Below are 14,039 nucleotides of genomic sequence, written 5' to 3'. Positions count from 1 at the left end.
CGGACGCTCGCATCTGGCGCCGACTGCAAATCCACACCGCTACCATCACCCTCAACTCCATAGAATCTCACCAACTAGCTACCCCTACGACTGCCCTCACTGCCCCGATACCCCTAACACAACGCCCCACCTCGTACTGCTCTGTCCCACCAACTCCCCACACCCCTTTCCCCGTCCCTCAAACAGTGGGAGAGCTTGCTGCGCAGCAGACGGCTTGAAGGCCAGGTGTTCCTGATCCCTCGGGCCAGGACGGCTGCGAAGGCACGCGGCCTACCGGACTAAGATGGCCACCCGCAGGTCATTCACTTTTCTTCGTCCTTCCCCTTCCCCTGTATTTCAATAAACGTTTTAATCAATCAATCAATCAATCAATCAATCAATCAATCAATCAATCAATCAATCAATCAATCAATCAATCAATCAATCAATCAATCAATCAATCAATCAATCAGTCAGTCAGTCAATCAATCACACTTCCTCACCACCTGCAGAGGCCGGCCTCTTCAGAAAGCTCTAGTTTCATTCAAGGCATCATCAGACATAATGTCTAAGGCATCCTCGGGCATATCGTCACCCCGCGGTGCCTCGGAAGATGTGCCAGGTAGGCCCGCTATATCCATTTCGGTGCCCGCACACGTTGCCTTCTTTTGGGCCGCTGCAGTGTCAGGACCGACCAATGGTGCACACTCAAGTGGGAGACCCGCCTCTGAATTCAGCCGCCGATCATCAGCAGCTGCTGACCTTGCTGGTAGAGGCACGCTCCCACAGCTTGGAGAACGTGTATCAGGTGGTTTGGGATCTTGCTATTCATGATTCCCGGGCGTTTACTTCCAGGGATATCCTCGTACACTTGCGAGGCCGAAGGCCCAACACCAACATTGTGACTGACTTCACCACTGGCGTCCACAACTTCCTGTGCATCCAATAGTTTTCTATCGCATGGTCATCTGCAGGATGCTCATGCCCTTGCCGTAGTTTTTACAGGCGTTCGCTGTGGGCCCAAACCATCGACACTGGTAGTACTGGCCTGGGCGTACGGCACTGACACCTCACATGCTCGACGATTCCGAGTCAAGAGGTCCAATGAGTCGAGGTTCAACGCGTCAAAAGGTCCAATATTGGACCCTTTGACGCGTTGGACCTTTTGTCTCTTTGGATCTCTTGGCTCCCCGTGGACCTCTTGACGCGGCTGAGGCGAGTCAAAAGGTTCAACGAGTCGAGAGGTCCAAGCTGTAACAAATCACCGCAAGCTGCCAACCGCACTGGAATTCTGTCTTATTAGGAACTAATTGCAGATTGAATGTATCTTGTGTGCCCTTCAAGCTGAACCCAGCAGCTTGAAGCTCAATTTGCATACCTTCTTTGGAGTCATAGTAGGCAGCTTCTTCCCACACGACGATATCGTCCGCCTATATGGTGAAGCCGGCAGCAGAGTGTATTTCGAGCTTGCGAGCAGCGCGGTTCATAGCCAGGTTGAGTAGTATAGGCCCGACAATCGAGTCTTGAGGAACGCCTCTGTCAATATTGTAGGTCGTAGGCACTGCGTCCGGCGAGTTGAGACGAATTGGTTGGTGCTCTAGAAAGCAACGAACGCATTTATACGCCTTCTTAAAGGGGAAGGGCCGCGGCCAGTTCTCGGAGTATACCCTCTTGGCTGACGTCGTCGAAAGCGTTTTGAATATCAAAAGCGATGATGTAGTCAGGAGTACTCTTGCGGGATTTTCGCTTCGCTACTGGATGGAAAAGCCGAAGATAGTCATGCGTTCCCAAATTAGAGCGGAAGTCAGTTAGGGTCGGGGGAGTCCAACCAGTCGGCTTGAGGTGGTGTTGAAGCCTGTTATTCATCATTCGCTCCATTAACTTGCATAGTACAGGAATCAGTGCAATAGGCCCGGGGTTTTGGGTTTTGCGGGGGTCTTTGCCTGGATTGGGTACTGGATGCATAATAGTCGTTTTGAGGTGGTCAGGAACTTCTCCTGTTTCCAAGGATTGGTTTACGAGACTGAAAAGTGCCTGTTTCCCATTACCTAGTAGGTTATGTATACCCTGCCCTTTAATACAGTCATGGCCCGGTGCTGACCTGGGCTTTCTCTGGGTCATAGCCACTTGGAGCTCGCTCGAAGTGAATGGGGAGTTGAGGTCTCCAAGAGGTGTAGTAATATCTATAACAGGCAGAGGACGAAGAGTCGTTTTGTGGGTAGTTTCGTGATGAAAAAAGGTTGTTAAAAGAAATTTTTTCAACTACAGTGTAGTCAGAGTGCAAGCACATTTCCTAAGCGATGTAAAGCCTTGCCTTTTCTCAACCGCTTAAACTTCGAGAAAGCCTCTACAGGAGAGAGACCTCTCTCCTGTCCAAGGCGTAAACAAAGATAATGCCAATTTTCATACTGAGGAATTTTCTGATATTCATTTATCTTCTGGTAGTGGCGTTTAAGTTTCGTGAGATCGTTGTGGCGCTTTCCGTGTTCTCGACACTGTTTTTTGTGGCGTTCAGCAGTACGCATAAGCTTCTGCATGAGTGCATCTGGTTGATCGACATCGACGGTACTTGTCGCTGACTCAACAGCCGAGCTGCGTGCTAAATTCAGGGTGGTCACGAACCCAGAAAGGTTAGGTAGAGCAGCCGTATTAAATTGTGAACGGAATACATTCCAGTTGACGGCAGTATACATATTCTTAGTGTGTAATTTTTTTTTGCCATTTATATGGATTAGAATCTGGAAGTGGTCGCCGCCCCACGTACACGTCAGGGCCTGCCATTTTTTTACAATGACCGGTGCAGCGATGGTAAGATCTGGAATGGTGATAAGATGGTAAGATCTTGTTGTGAGCTGTGAAGACCGACTCGAGTGGGAACGAAAGGTTCATTTCAGAGTTGTGGGCTGCTAAATTCCAGCGTTTGTTGCAAACGTTTTCCACAAAGATCACAATATGAGTAACCCCATAGGGTGCTTTTAGCATAAAAATCTCCGCAAATAATCATGCGCCGGTAAATTTTTGAAAAAATTTATGCGAAATCCATTCATATATGTCCCATGTCGTCGAGTTACATTGCGGTCGGTAGTACACTGATACTACGAGCAGGGATTTGCCACGTGGCGGTGGAATGCGGACGATTACCACTTCTCTGTTCAGATTACTTGCTGCATCCCATCGGTGCTGAACCGACTGGCAAGATTGATGCACCAACCGGGCTGTCTGTCCGTTTGCATTTGGGGTGTAAGTGATTTTAGGATCCATCTAGGGGGGAATCCTACATGGGCCTCTTGTCTCCTGTAGAAGTACGGCGAGTGGACAAATTGAAGATATCTGTGAAGGGAGTAGCGGGCCATTTTGAGTAAAGCTACGACAATTCCATTGCGGTATCAGACGGCTTGGGGTTTTTGATTGGGCCATCTGTTGAGATGGCTTATTTTTACGTTTCATTTCATGTGGAGTCACAATTTGAGTAACTTTGCGCATTTCCTTCATGATCTTCTGTATGTTTTGTCTCAGAATAGTAAATTACCCCTGAAAGTCTGATATTCTGAAAGCCTTCTGCCATTCCTTGGAGGCTTCAAACTTTAGTTGTGTTTTACGTTGCGCCCACACTTGTTTAATGATGAACGATGTGGAGCTGAAACCTGCCGATTGCGAAGATACATCCGCTGTTTTGCGTGAAATGAGAAAATGGCTTGGTCAGGCTGCAGATTTAGGTCCAGATTGTGAAGGGGAAACAGACTGACGAACTCTAGGTGCTCTTCTGAGGAATGAAAGCTCTTCACACATTGCCTGGAGCTCCGAACGATGCTCTTGAAGGTCCTGTTTTAGCTGTGAATTTTCCAGCCCCTTAGGACGGTCTTTCGGTAGCGGCATTATGGGTTATGGCCGGTTTTCTGGGTGGATCCTGTAACGGCGGCAGCTCACGAGACACCACTAGTGACATGGCGATGCAGTGCTTTGATGCTGCATTTGGTTTCTTGATTGTTTCGAGTGACCGTTTTAGAAACTTTGTCTTCCTGTTTTCGATGGCGACTGCGACATACTTTTATAACCCCTAGGTGACCATCTGCTTGAAACACGACGCGAAAAGTCGTAGACTCGCGCTCTCCTCCAGCAGTGTGGGTGCGGCCGCATTCCTTTCACATGCTAGGAGACGGAAAGTTCTTGGACATGTGGTCCAGAGTGGGCCCATGTTCCCAAGTTGAAGCAAACCAACCTTTTGGGGCGGTGCTCGGCCACGCGTAGCAGCTCCATGTAGTAAATTTAACGACTGTGGATAGGTCTCCTAGAAGCAAGATTGGCTTGCTATTTCATACATAAATGATAAAAGGTGCAAATGCCCCTTTAGTGTAATACTTATAGTGCCGTCAAAGGGCCCTATCGGCCCAGAAAAAAACGATTCTAATTTTAGGGGGCACCCGGGTGTGAACCAGGGACCCTTCGGTCTGCAGTCGAATGCTCTACCACTGAGGTACACCTTTTCTTACGTGTTATTTATTGCACTATAAATACAGGGAAATGTAGGCAATGATATTTACAACACATATTTAAAACTGTGTAAACATACAGATGATGTGAAACAAGAGGAAAAACAAAGCTAGACCCAATAAATATTTATGTACATTTGGTTTAAAACGGGGAAACCGTGAACAACTAATGAGCAGGGAATACCAGTCAGGGCGAAAATCATTTTGGTCGTAGACATCTTTAAGATTAATGATCATTTGGCTAAAGTGTGATCTTGAAGAAACCATAGGATCAGCGTGTTTATCCAGCATTTCCCTTTTTCATAAACTATGCAGAGTGATTAGAACAAAAAATCAAATGGCACATCACCATATGCGCGTGATACAAAATACAATATACTATGAGGAGCCAATTCAAAGTTAAGATGTTCTTTGGAGGACATCCCAAAAGGGTATGGTATCCTTACTATTTATGAAGCAGTGGGTCTCGGTAGTTTCCGGTGCATCGCACAGACGACAATTGCAGAAGACAAAAAATGCTCCGGTTGTGCAGCCACGTCTCAACAGGCAAAGTTTCAGTGGGCAGTTTGAAGGACGTTTTTCTTGAGGGAGAAATGGCCATGAGCATATCTTATCCAGGCCAGTTAGAATAAACAGTTTTTTGCAGTGGTACAGGGAACAGCATGGAAACTAGGTCCTTGTAGAGGTTAACATGAGACACAGTGAAGTCATAAGTTGGTGAAAAACGAACCAACAAAAACCGTATTGAAGTGTACCCTTCATACGTAAACCCCCACAAACAAGGTCTAGCTGAACGAAAATGATGATGACACAACAAGATTAGGCAACACATCGACGACGTTAACTTGCAAGAAACCGCGAATGACAGGGTGTGTTGAGTCCCGTAATAAGAACCGTGCAACTATTAGCCGCACAAAGAAATGGGTCAAGCCCAGCCCGCCAGCGCAGACTGGTTTAAAAAGGTTATCACGCCTCTTTGGCTCCATGGTAGACGACCACACAAATGTTGCGAAAACTCTATGAAACCGCTAATTGTGACACCGAGCGCAATGAAGAATTTGCATTATATAGAATTTTTTTAATGCTAAGAACATGTTACATGTCTGGGCCCTTCAAAAAATCCACAGGTTATGCGGCACGAAAGGCTGTGAATAATTACGAAGGGAATCAGTGCGCCACCTCCAATAGCGGGCGCTATGTCGGTAGGAGTCCAGCGGAACGCCGAGACACTTATGGTTCATTCCACAAGCTAGGTACAGCACTTTGGAGGCTACATTGTTGTCAACAGTGCGCCCACTGAGGGCGCCTAACTCGCCGTGAAGGGGGTCCTGAAAGGACATTCCCTTCTCCCCTCTCCGCAAGGCCCCGGCGCCTTTTGTCACTTCCTTCGCGGTGAGTTAGGCGCCCTGAGGGGGCGGGCTGTTGACAACAATGTAGCCTCCACAGTGCTGCACCTAGCTTGTGGAATGAACTTTGGAACGCAGGACCAATGAATGCCGGCATATTCGGTTGTGTTAATGCCCAAAGGTTAAACCAAAGTCCGGAGCTCTTCAAAAGGTAGGCTTCAGCACCAGAAACTAACCTAAATGCGTTTGTCATAGAAATAACTTCATCAATACTCGGTTTATCACTATACAGAAAAAGGCCAAATCATCAGCATTCACCAGTAGTTTGAGTTCAGCTCCGGGCATATTAAAACATTGAATGCTACTGCTATGGAGCACACTGCAGCATAAAGGCTCTAAGAAGAGGGTAAAATGTAAATGCGATAGTGGGAAACCTGCTTTACTGACGAGTGTACAGGCATGGGCTTCCAAAGGTGACCCTTAACAATTACGCGGGTAGGACAGTTATAACACCGACGTACTCCCTTGAAAACGACCGCACCGACGTTCGCCCGCTTCAATAAAGACAGCATAAATGAGTGGGAAACACGATCAAACGCTTTTTAGAGATCTATCTGCAGTAACGCGAGCTGCTCATAGGGGTCTTTTTTACAAAACTGAAGGGCTGTTCGAGAAATGTGTGAATTGGTCTGTATTGATCGATCGCGCTGTCCACACGTTTGATGTTGGCCAATAAATATGGACATGGCAAACTGCAGACGATTAGATAATGTCGTACCCAACATCCTGTAGCCAACATTTATCAGAGGGATTGGTGTGTAGCTATCCATAGATCGCACTTTTTCACGCTCTTTATTTTTGGTAATTAGTACTCTTTCTTTTCGTGAATGAAGGAGGAAGGTAATTTACCGCCAGACAACAATCAGAAACTCTAAATAGGACTGGACATAAAAGAGACTTAAAAACCTTATAAAACTCTCCTTAGAGTCCATCGGGGCCAGGGGATTTGGAGACCGGAAGCTGGTCAACTGCGGCCTCTATCTCCTCTATGGTAATAGCGCCACTTGAATGCAACTGCCGTCATCTGTCAATGGCTCTACTACGGAGACAAAACGTCCCAAAAGTCCGCTATCAATTAGATCAGAGGCAACGCTGAATAGTTTCTTATAATAATTTTCAAATTCAGATATAATTCCTTCCATGCTAGCTAGAAGAACGCCATCTGAATTTATATCCCGGATGAACTTAGTGGCAGCGTGGTGGCGCTCGTCAAGTAAAGCCTGGTGTGTCGGATTCTCACAGTTCATGGCACCCCCGGTACGCAACGAAAGCGCAAAATATTTTTTGTACCTATGGATTGGATTTCGAAGACGACATTGTGTAAAAGAGAGAGAGAGAGAGAGAGAGAGAAAGCTTTACTGATAGCGGACAGAAAATCTTGGCCGCAAGCTTTGCTTGCTACTTCAGGCGAAAATGACTACGTGTGAAAATTCCCCCTTCAGTGGAATGCTTACAGTGCGGTCGAGGACCCTCTAGACAGATAAAGAAAGTCAAGTGTAGGAGGTTATACTTGATTATACTGAGCTACACTTGTTTATTGCCTTCTTTGAGAAAACGGTGAACAAAGCGATAGTAAACGACAAGTTGTAAAAGAATAGAAACATCACCCGTCATAGGTCAGCAAGGAGATTTCAGAATTCCTTCATTTCTAACAATGCCTCAGTCTATACTCCGATACAACTCAAGAAAAATGCGGATTTTCCTCATCAAGGGCCCCCATCCAGCCAATGGTGTTGCCGTATCAACGTGACGTCTGGTAGACCGCCTCCACGCCGCGCTCACGGAAGAAATCAGAGCATGTTCTTCCGCGCTTGCGGACTTCTACCAAAAGAGCCGCCTTCGCTGTTCGCGTCACACCATCGGCGTCGTAGGGCTCTCTGAGGGTGATTTTTAGTGCCGTTCAGTCGTATTCCTTGTTTGCGTTTTGTGTGCAGTGTTCTTAACATGCTCGGTAACGACAATCGCTATGGTGTTTTTTCTTCTGCTTTGTGAGCGCTCGGCGTTGCCGGTAAATAGCCGCCGCTGCAGTCACTGCAGTCTGTGTACGCGGTATGATACAAAGCGGTCGTCATCATCCTGTGCGGGCGTTTGGTCTTGAGCGTGAAGTGCTCCTCATTCTACCGTTTAGTCCCTCCTGTGTCTGTGCTACCCACGTTATCGCACCAGTGTCTGCGACAGGGGGCCATAACTCCTTGTTTATTTCTCGTAGATTACGCCAGCAAGTTGTAAATATTGTGCATAGCGCACGACATTAACGCCATGGACAGTATGCCCGGGGCGAAACGCAAGCCGCGCGATGTCGCGCGCTGCATTTCATTAGAGCATATATGTCGAGCCGTGTGTCCCAAGTCTGTGCCGGGAGCAAGCGTATTCGCCCAAATTGTGATCGAGTCGCCAAATACAAGAAGCGGAATTCTCGCACTTTTTGACCGTGAATGCGTACGAGCTGCAGCTTGGTTGCATGATGTGATTTAATATGCCACCTTTTCTATTTTGTTTCTCGATTACGCTGAGATTCCATTGTTAAATGTGTTAATTGCAACTAGTATGTTTTCGTCGCCTGTATTCTGTAGGAGTGCTTTAAGTTGTTGTTTCAGACAAAAACCTTCGTGAATTAAATACGAATAGGGATCTGCTTTGAGTTTGTATTGTCTATGATAATAAAGATTCCACATAAGTATTACCACTGTAAGTTCAATTTCATTGTCCCGCTTATACTTCGTGAATGAGCTGTGCTTCGCGATAGTGACATTGCACTACCTAGATTTCACCGGTATACGACCAGCTGCAACAATGCATGTGAAGACATGAAACGCAGCACTGAAATCAAATAAACCACCTTTCAGCTTTTTCTACACATGCGCGTGCATATTGTTCACCAAATCAAATTTTTGCATGACAGATGTGCATTATTGAAGCTATATAGGCACTGCTCGCCTTGCGTTTATGCCACTTAAGTAAGAAGCTGCTGCTGCAACGGTCATCTGCATGCATGTGCTCTAAATTCGAAATAGAGCATTCAGGGTGGAAAACACGCCAGCTTTTCACCCATTCTCACTGTTGCGTCACAAGTGGCTGCAGGAGCGAGATGCTCGCTGCTCCAGCAGTGCTCAACATCGTGGATGCCAAGTCAAATAGTAAGCTGCTGCTTCCCGCAGCACTGTTCGCAACTCAACACGTGGAATGTCTACACATATATTAGGAACGTAAATCACAATGACAGCACATAAATTGATGCCCACTTCATAACACAGGCAATGAAGTATGTGCAATGAAGTATGTTTGAAGGGTTACTTAGTGATCTGTACCATAAAAAGTTATCTGCACTGGTTGATGTATGACATATCGGTTTAGTGGATGCATGGAAGCACACCTATGGTACACATCGCTGCACTGAAACTGGTCAATGTATATCATACTTTACTTGTTACGCAAGAGCCAAAGTCGGATCATATGTTCAGGAGGAAATTTATTATCTTGCCAAATATGCACTACATGAAATATTTCCCATACATGGGAGGATCGATTGAAACGAACCTTGTTTCCCCTTCCCAAAGCATTGGGTCTTTTTAACGTTGTGCTTCTGAATTTTATCCAGTGGAGTAGGCAACAGATAAAACCTATTTATCCTAATTCCTGCGTAAGACATCAGATAGCTAAATAGAAGCTAAACAGAATCAAATTAGAAATAAAACACCGAAGCAATTTTTTTTTGTCCTCACTGCTGTATCCCAAGTCGGATTTGGCTCAGACAGCTAAACACGCGCACTGCTGAATTATGCGCAGCAAATGAAACAAGCAATAAGGCACTGAAGCAGATTTATTTATTTGTTCTTAACGCTCTATAAGAAGACAACTGGGCTCAGCCAGCCACACGGGCACGCAATGTTCAGTTACATGCTTTCACGTAGGCATTTAATTTGCAACGTTCTTTCTTCATCCCATACGTGCATAAGTGCCCAAACAATGTAAAAAACTTGGGGAGAAAACTCGAACTAGCGTCTTTTCTTGTAGGTTAAACTTGCATTTATCGCCATTTACAGTGTCGCACAAGGAGCCCTAGAGCCAGACACTGCAGAAGTGATCTTGCTTGAAGTGAATTTGTGAACTCGCTTGCTCTGCTTGCACACACCTCATGCTATTATACATGCGAATAAACATCCTCCCTGTGCAGCGAAAACTATCGCACAGTGCAAGCGTGGCCTTGCTTCCAGAAAATAGTTTGCAACAGTGTGGGTTTTCTCTAGCTCGAGATGTGCAATTTTCTTTTATGGATATATCTGCCACGCAGTGTCATGTCAGGACTGCGTTCACTCATTCGGCCTAATGCCTGCACCACAGTTGCAACAAATGAGATCACAAACCAAGCACTGCAGCAGCCTTTTCTGATTCTCATAGCTACATACCAAGGAACCCCGAGCCAGCACCACATAATACACCGCTCGGTTCACTACAGCAAATGAGATCATATATCGACTGTTGAAATAACTTCATGCCAGATAGCATTTCGGCTGGAACTGTTATACTGGAAGATCCCTGTTGACTCTACGACAGAGTACACAAAATTGAGTAATGGCAAATGAAATAACAAACCAAGCACTACAACAGGCTTTTCTGGTTCTCATAGCTACATATCAAACCAGTCAACGATGAGCAAGTTACGCACCACACACAGGCTGCTACAGAAATAAGTCTTAATAAAGCACACAAACAGCATGTCTGGTCTTCTCCGCTGTCTGAAGGAGTTGCTTGCTCCAGCAGCTATGGAAACACACCTACTTAAGCTAAATGGCGCACTCCACACTAACTGAAAGGGGCAAAGGCGGCACTTGCGAATAGCTGGCCGCCTTATACACCTTCAAATGACTCGATACCAGATAGGTCATTGTTGGAGTCCATGTCATCTTCATCCAGATGGATTATAAAAGTTTGAACATGCGCACTTGCTCCACCGTCTCCCCTGAACTTTGTTTCAATTTTGATCACATGCTGAACAGCATTTGCCCAGTGTTGAGCTGTTACCTTGGCAGCTTCTTCCCTCAGGAGCACCTCTACATCTGCCAGCTTAAATGTGGCATTTCTGGCTGCGACACCTCGTTTCATCTGTGCCCCTACAAGCTCAATGGGATTGAGTTTACAATTGTAGGGTGGGAGCCTAAGCACAATACATCCTGCCCTTTCAGCTGCACCGTCAATACCATACTTGATGTACCGGGTCTTTACAGAGCCCACAAGGCTGAGGTGCTCCTTTTAAGCATTTTTTCATCCCAAGCAAGTCCTTTGGACGCCAGCCAGTCCTGAGCGACCTGTTTGCCCGAAGAAGTCGTAGGCACTGCTTCTTCCAGCCGCGAGTGGTACGAAGCATTGTCCATGACAATTATACTACCTTGTGGCAGTTGCGGCAAATCGGCCCCAAACCACCTTTCAAAGCGGGTGCCGTCCGTCTCCTCGAGGTAGTCGCCGGTCTTCGTACCCCGAAAGACATCCAGGCAACCACTGACGAAGCCGTCCTCGCTGCCGATGTGCGTTACAATCGGGTGCTGTCCTTTCCCTGACGGCTGCTTCAAACCTGTCGTCAGACCACGCATTAAGGCGTCGTGGTGGGAAGCAACCGTCGTGTGCGTTCAAACAGTCGATAGCGTGTGTCCCGCATTCACCCAGGTTTCATCAAGGTAGAAGATGTTTCGATCTTCCATCCTGTACCTGGCGATGTCGTAGAGGTACTTCTGTTGCCACGCGACAATGTCGTCCCGCTCGATCAGCAGCGAGTTCCGGCCCCTCTTCTCATACCTGAACCCGATGTCATTCAGCAGGCGGCACACAGTACATGGCTTGAGAGGAGTAACATCGCCGCTAGCGTTGACATCCGCAGCGTTGAATTGCCTTCACTGTCGGGATCTCATTGCTGCGAAAAAAGTGCTGCACGGACGACCGCAACGCGCACTTTGTGGAGTCGCCGTACACTTCTGTGCGTCGTCTCTTTCCGGCGCTTCTCAGGCGCTTTCGGGAGGGCGTCGCAACATTTCCATCGTTATTTTTCAACTCCTTCTTTACGTCCATCACCAAGCTCACGCTGACTCCAAGAAGATCGCTCACTGTCGCGGCCGTTTCTTCAACGCTCCGGTCTTGGTGAAGATGCCGCAAGCGAACGTACGCGTTCCGAAACATCTCCCGTCCGCAGCTGCAGATGACACGGCCGCCTTTGTTTTTCTTGTACCACCGACGTCGCGTAGATGGCAACGCACCACAATCCTCAGTAGAGAACGATAAAGCACATTCAGATGCGGCTTCTTCGGGATCCATGGCGGGAAATCGGGGCGGCAATGCATAAAACCAGAAGCAAGTGATTGAGGGAAAACCCGGAAGAACAGAAATTCACCATCAGGAATATAATTGAAACTCGCTACTGCAGCTGACGATAAGGTATTTCACGCGTTGCATGATAACGGGCAAATAAAGACATGTAGCTAAGGCTTTTATCTCCGCTCAGAATGAAGGCGCCCTGAAGAACTACTTTTCAGCACGGACGCATTCAGCAAAGCTTGGCTCCGAGCGCTGCCTTCAGGTGCAAGGCGGTCGGCCGCGACGTCACATTGATAGAGCGACACCATTGGCTGGTAGGGGGGCCTTTGACTGGGTGATGCCGCTTTTTTCTTGACCTGTATCCGAGTGTAGGTAGTCACTCTGGTTCAGAATGGCTATTTTTTGGCACTTTAACAAAAGAAGATATTGACGCTTTGAAGTACTGACGAATCACTCTCACGTGTCAGTGAGAGTATGGTACCGCCATCAGGCTTCTCACGAGACTGCCATCTCACTATCTGGCGCAGCTACCTCAGGAGCGATCATGATCTACATTTTCAGCCATTGTCACAACGCACAGGGCTGAAATACCGTCGAAGTACGCCCCTGCGGTTACACCGTCCTCCCCGTTGTGGTGCCTGGCACAACCTGAAATTCGTCTCAGCGCTCCAGGAATTGGAAAAAAGGGCCGACTTACCACCATTGGTTTTTCAACAGCTTACGATGCTGTTACTGCATGAACGTCACAGTGACCGGAATCATGTATACACGGATGGTTCAATAATGTCATCGAGCTCGGCAAGTACAGCCATAACTCGATTCTGTGTTATCCATGCCACGAGCTCGACAGCTATACAACTTGCAGCCATTGGTGGGCCTCTTGATCACGTGGGCCTCCTCAAAAGTGGGCTATCTTGTCTGACTCCAAGGCCGCCTTAAAAAGCTTGCGCGCAATCGTGCGCCGCGTCTCCCTCTACCAACTGGTGACGGAGATTATAGAAAAATACTTTCAGGCCATCATCGACGCCCACAACGTAATATTTCAATGGCTTCCAGGTCACTGCGGAATCATCGGAAACGTATTGGCGGATGCATGATCTCCTTATACACGAGGCCATTGAGAATGAAGCTGCCCGTACGGGCCACGAGAGCGAACGCACCATCTTGCTCCTGCTGTCAAGGTTGGATGCCGCGAGGATGCTTCGCTCCTTTGCAGGTAGGATTACCATGAAGCAACCAAATACGCAGAACTTCTGGAATCCGCGTCTCTATATTTAAGATCCCCTTCTCCAGCGCTGTCTTCCGTATGGGCTGCCTCGACCCCAGTCGACTTTGCTTTGTGGACTGTCGTTGGGAGTGGCCTTCACGAAAGCCTACTCCTTCCTCATCGGGATGGCCATCAGCGCCCGCTGCGACACCTGTGGGGCGGAAGAGACGATAGAGCAGCATATGCTGTGTAGGTGCCCCAAGTACTCGTCGGAGAGAAGCATGCTTGCCACCGCACTCAGCCGATTGGACAATCGACCATTCACAGTAGAGACTATTGTAGGTCATCGGTCTCTAGCATCAACGCTGTTTCGCAAAAACAATCGCAAATGACATAAAGGTGCACAAAGTAGAAGGAGAACAATAACAACAAATCCCCTGATTGGGAAAATGGATTCAGCGTGGAACAACAAGAACATCGCAAAACGGTGTGGCGGCGTCTATCTCTAAGCTGACTGACAGCACATGCATGTCGCTACATGCACAATGCACTCTTTGCTGCGCCTTGTACGGGATGCAGGGGTTGTTGACCATCTCTGAATGGGCCGTCTTTTTCCTCATTCCCATGCATGGGCTTAGACCAGAGGCATGTGAC

Source organism: Haemaphysalis longicornis, unplaced genomic scaffold (assembly GCF_048455015.1).
Source record: "Haemaphysalis longicornis isolate Haplotype H1 unplaced genomic scaffold, Haemaphysalis longicornis Haplotype H1 scaffold_1, whole genome shotgun sequence".
Classification (NCBI taxonomy): Eukaryota; Metazoa; Arthropoda; class Arachnida; order Ixodida; family Ixodidae; genus Haemaphysalis; species Haemaphysalis longicornis.
The sequence above is the reverse complement of the archived record's forward strand: the minus strand, read 5'-3'. Positions refer to the sequence as shown.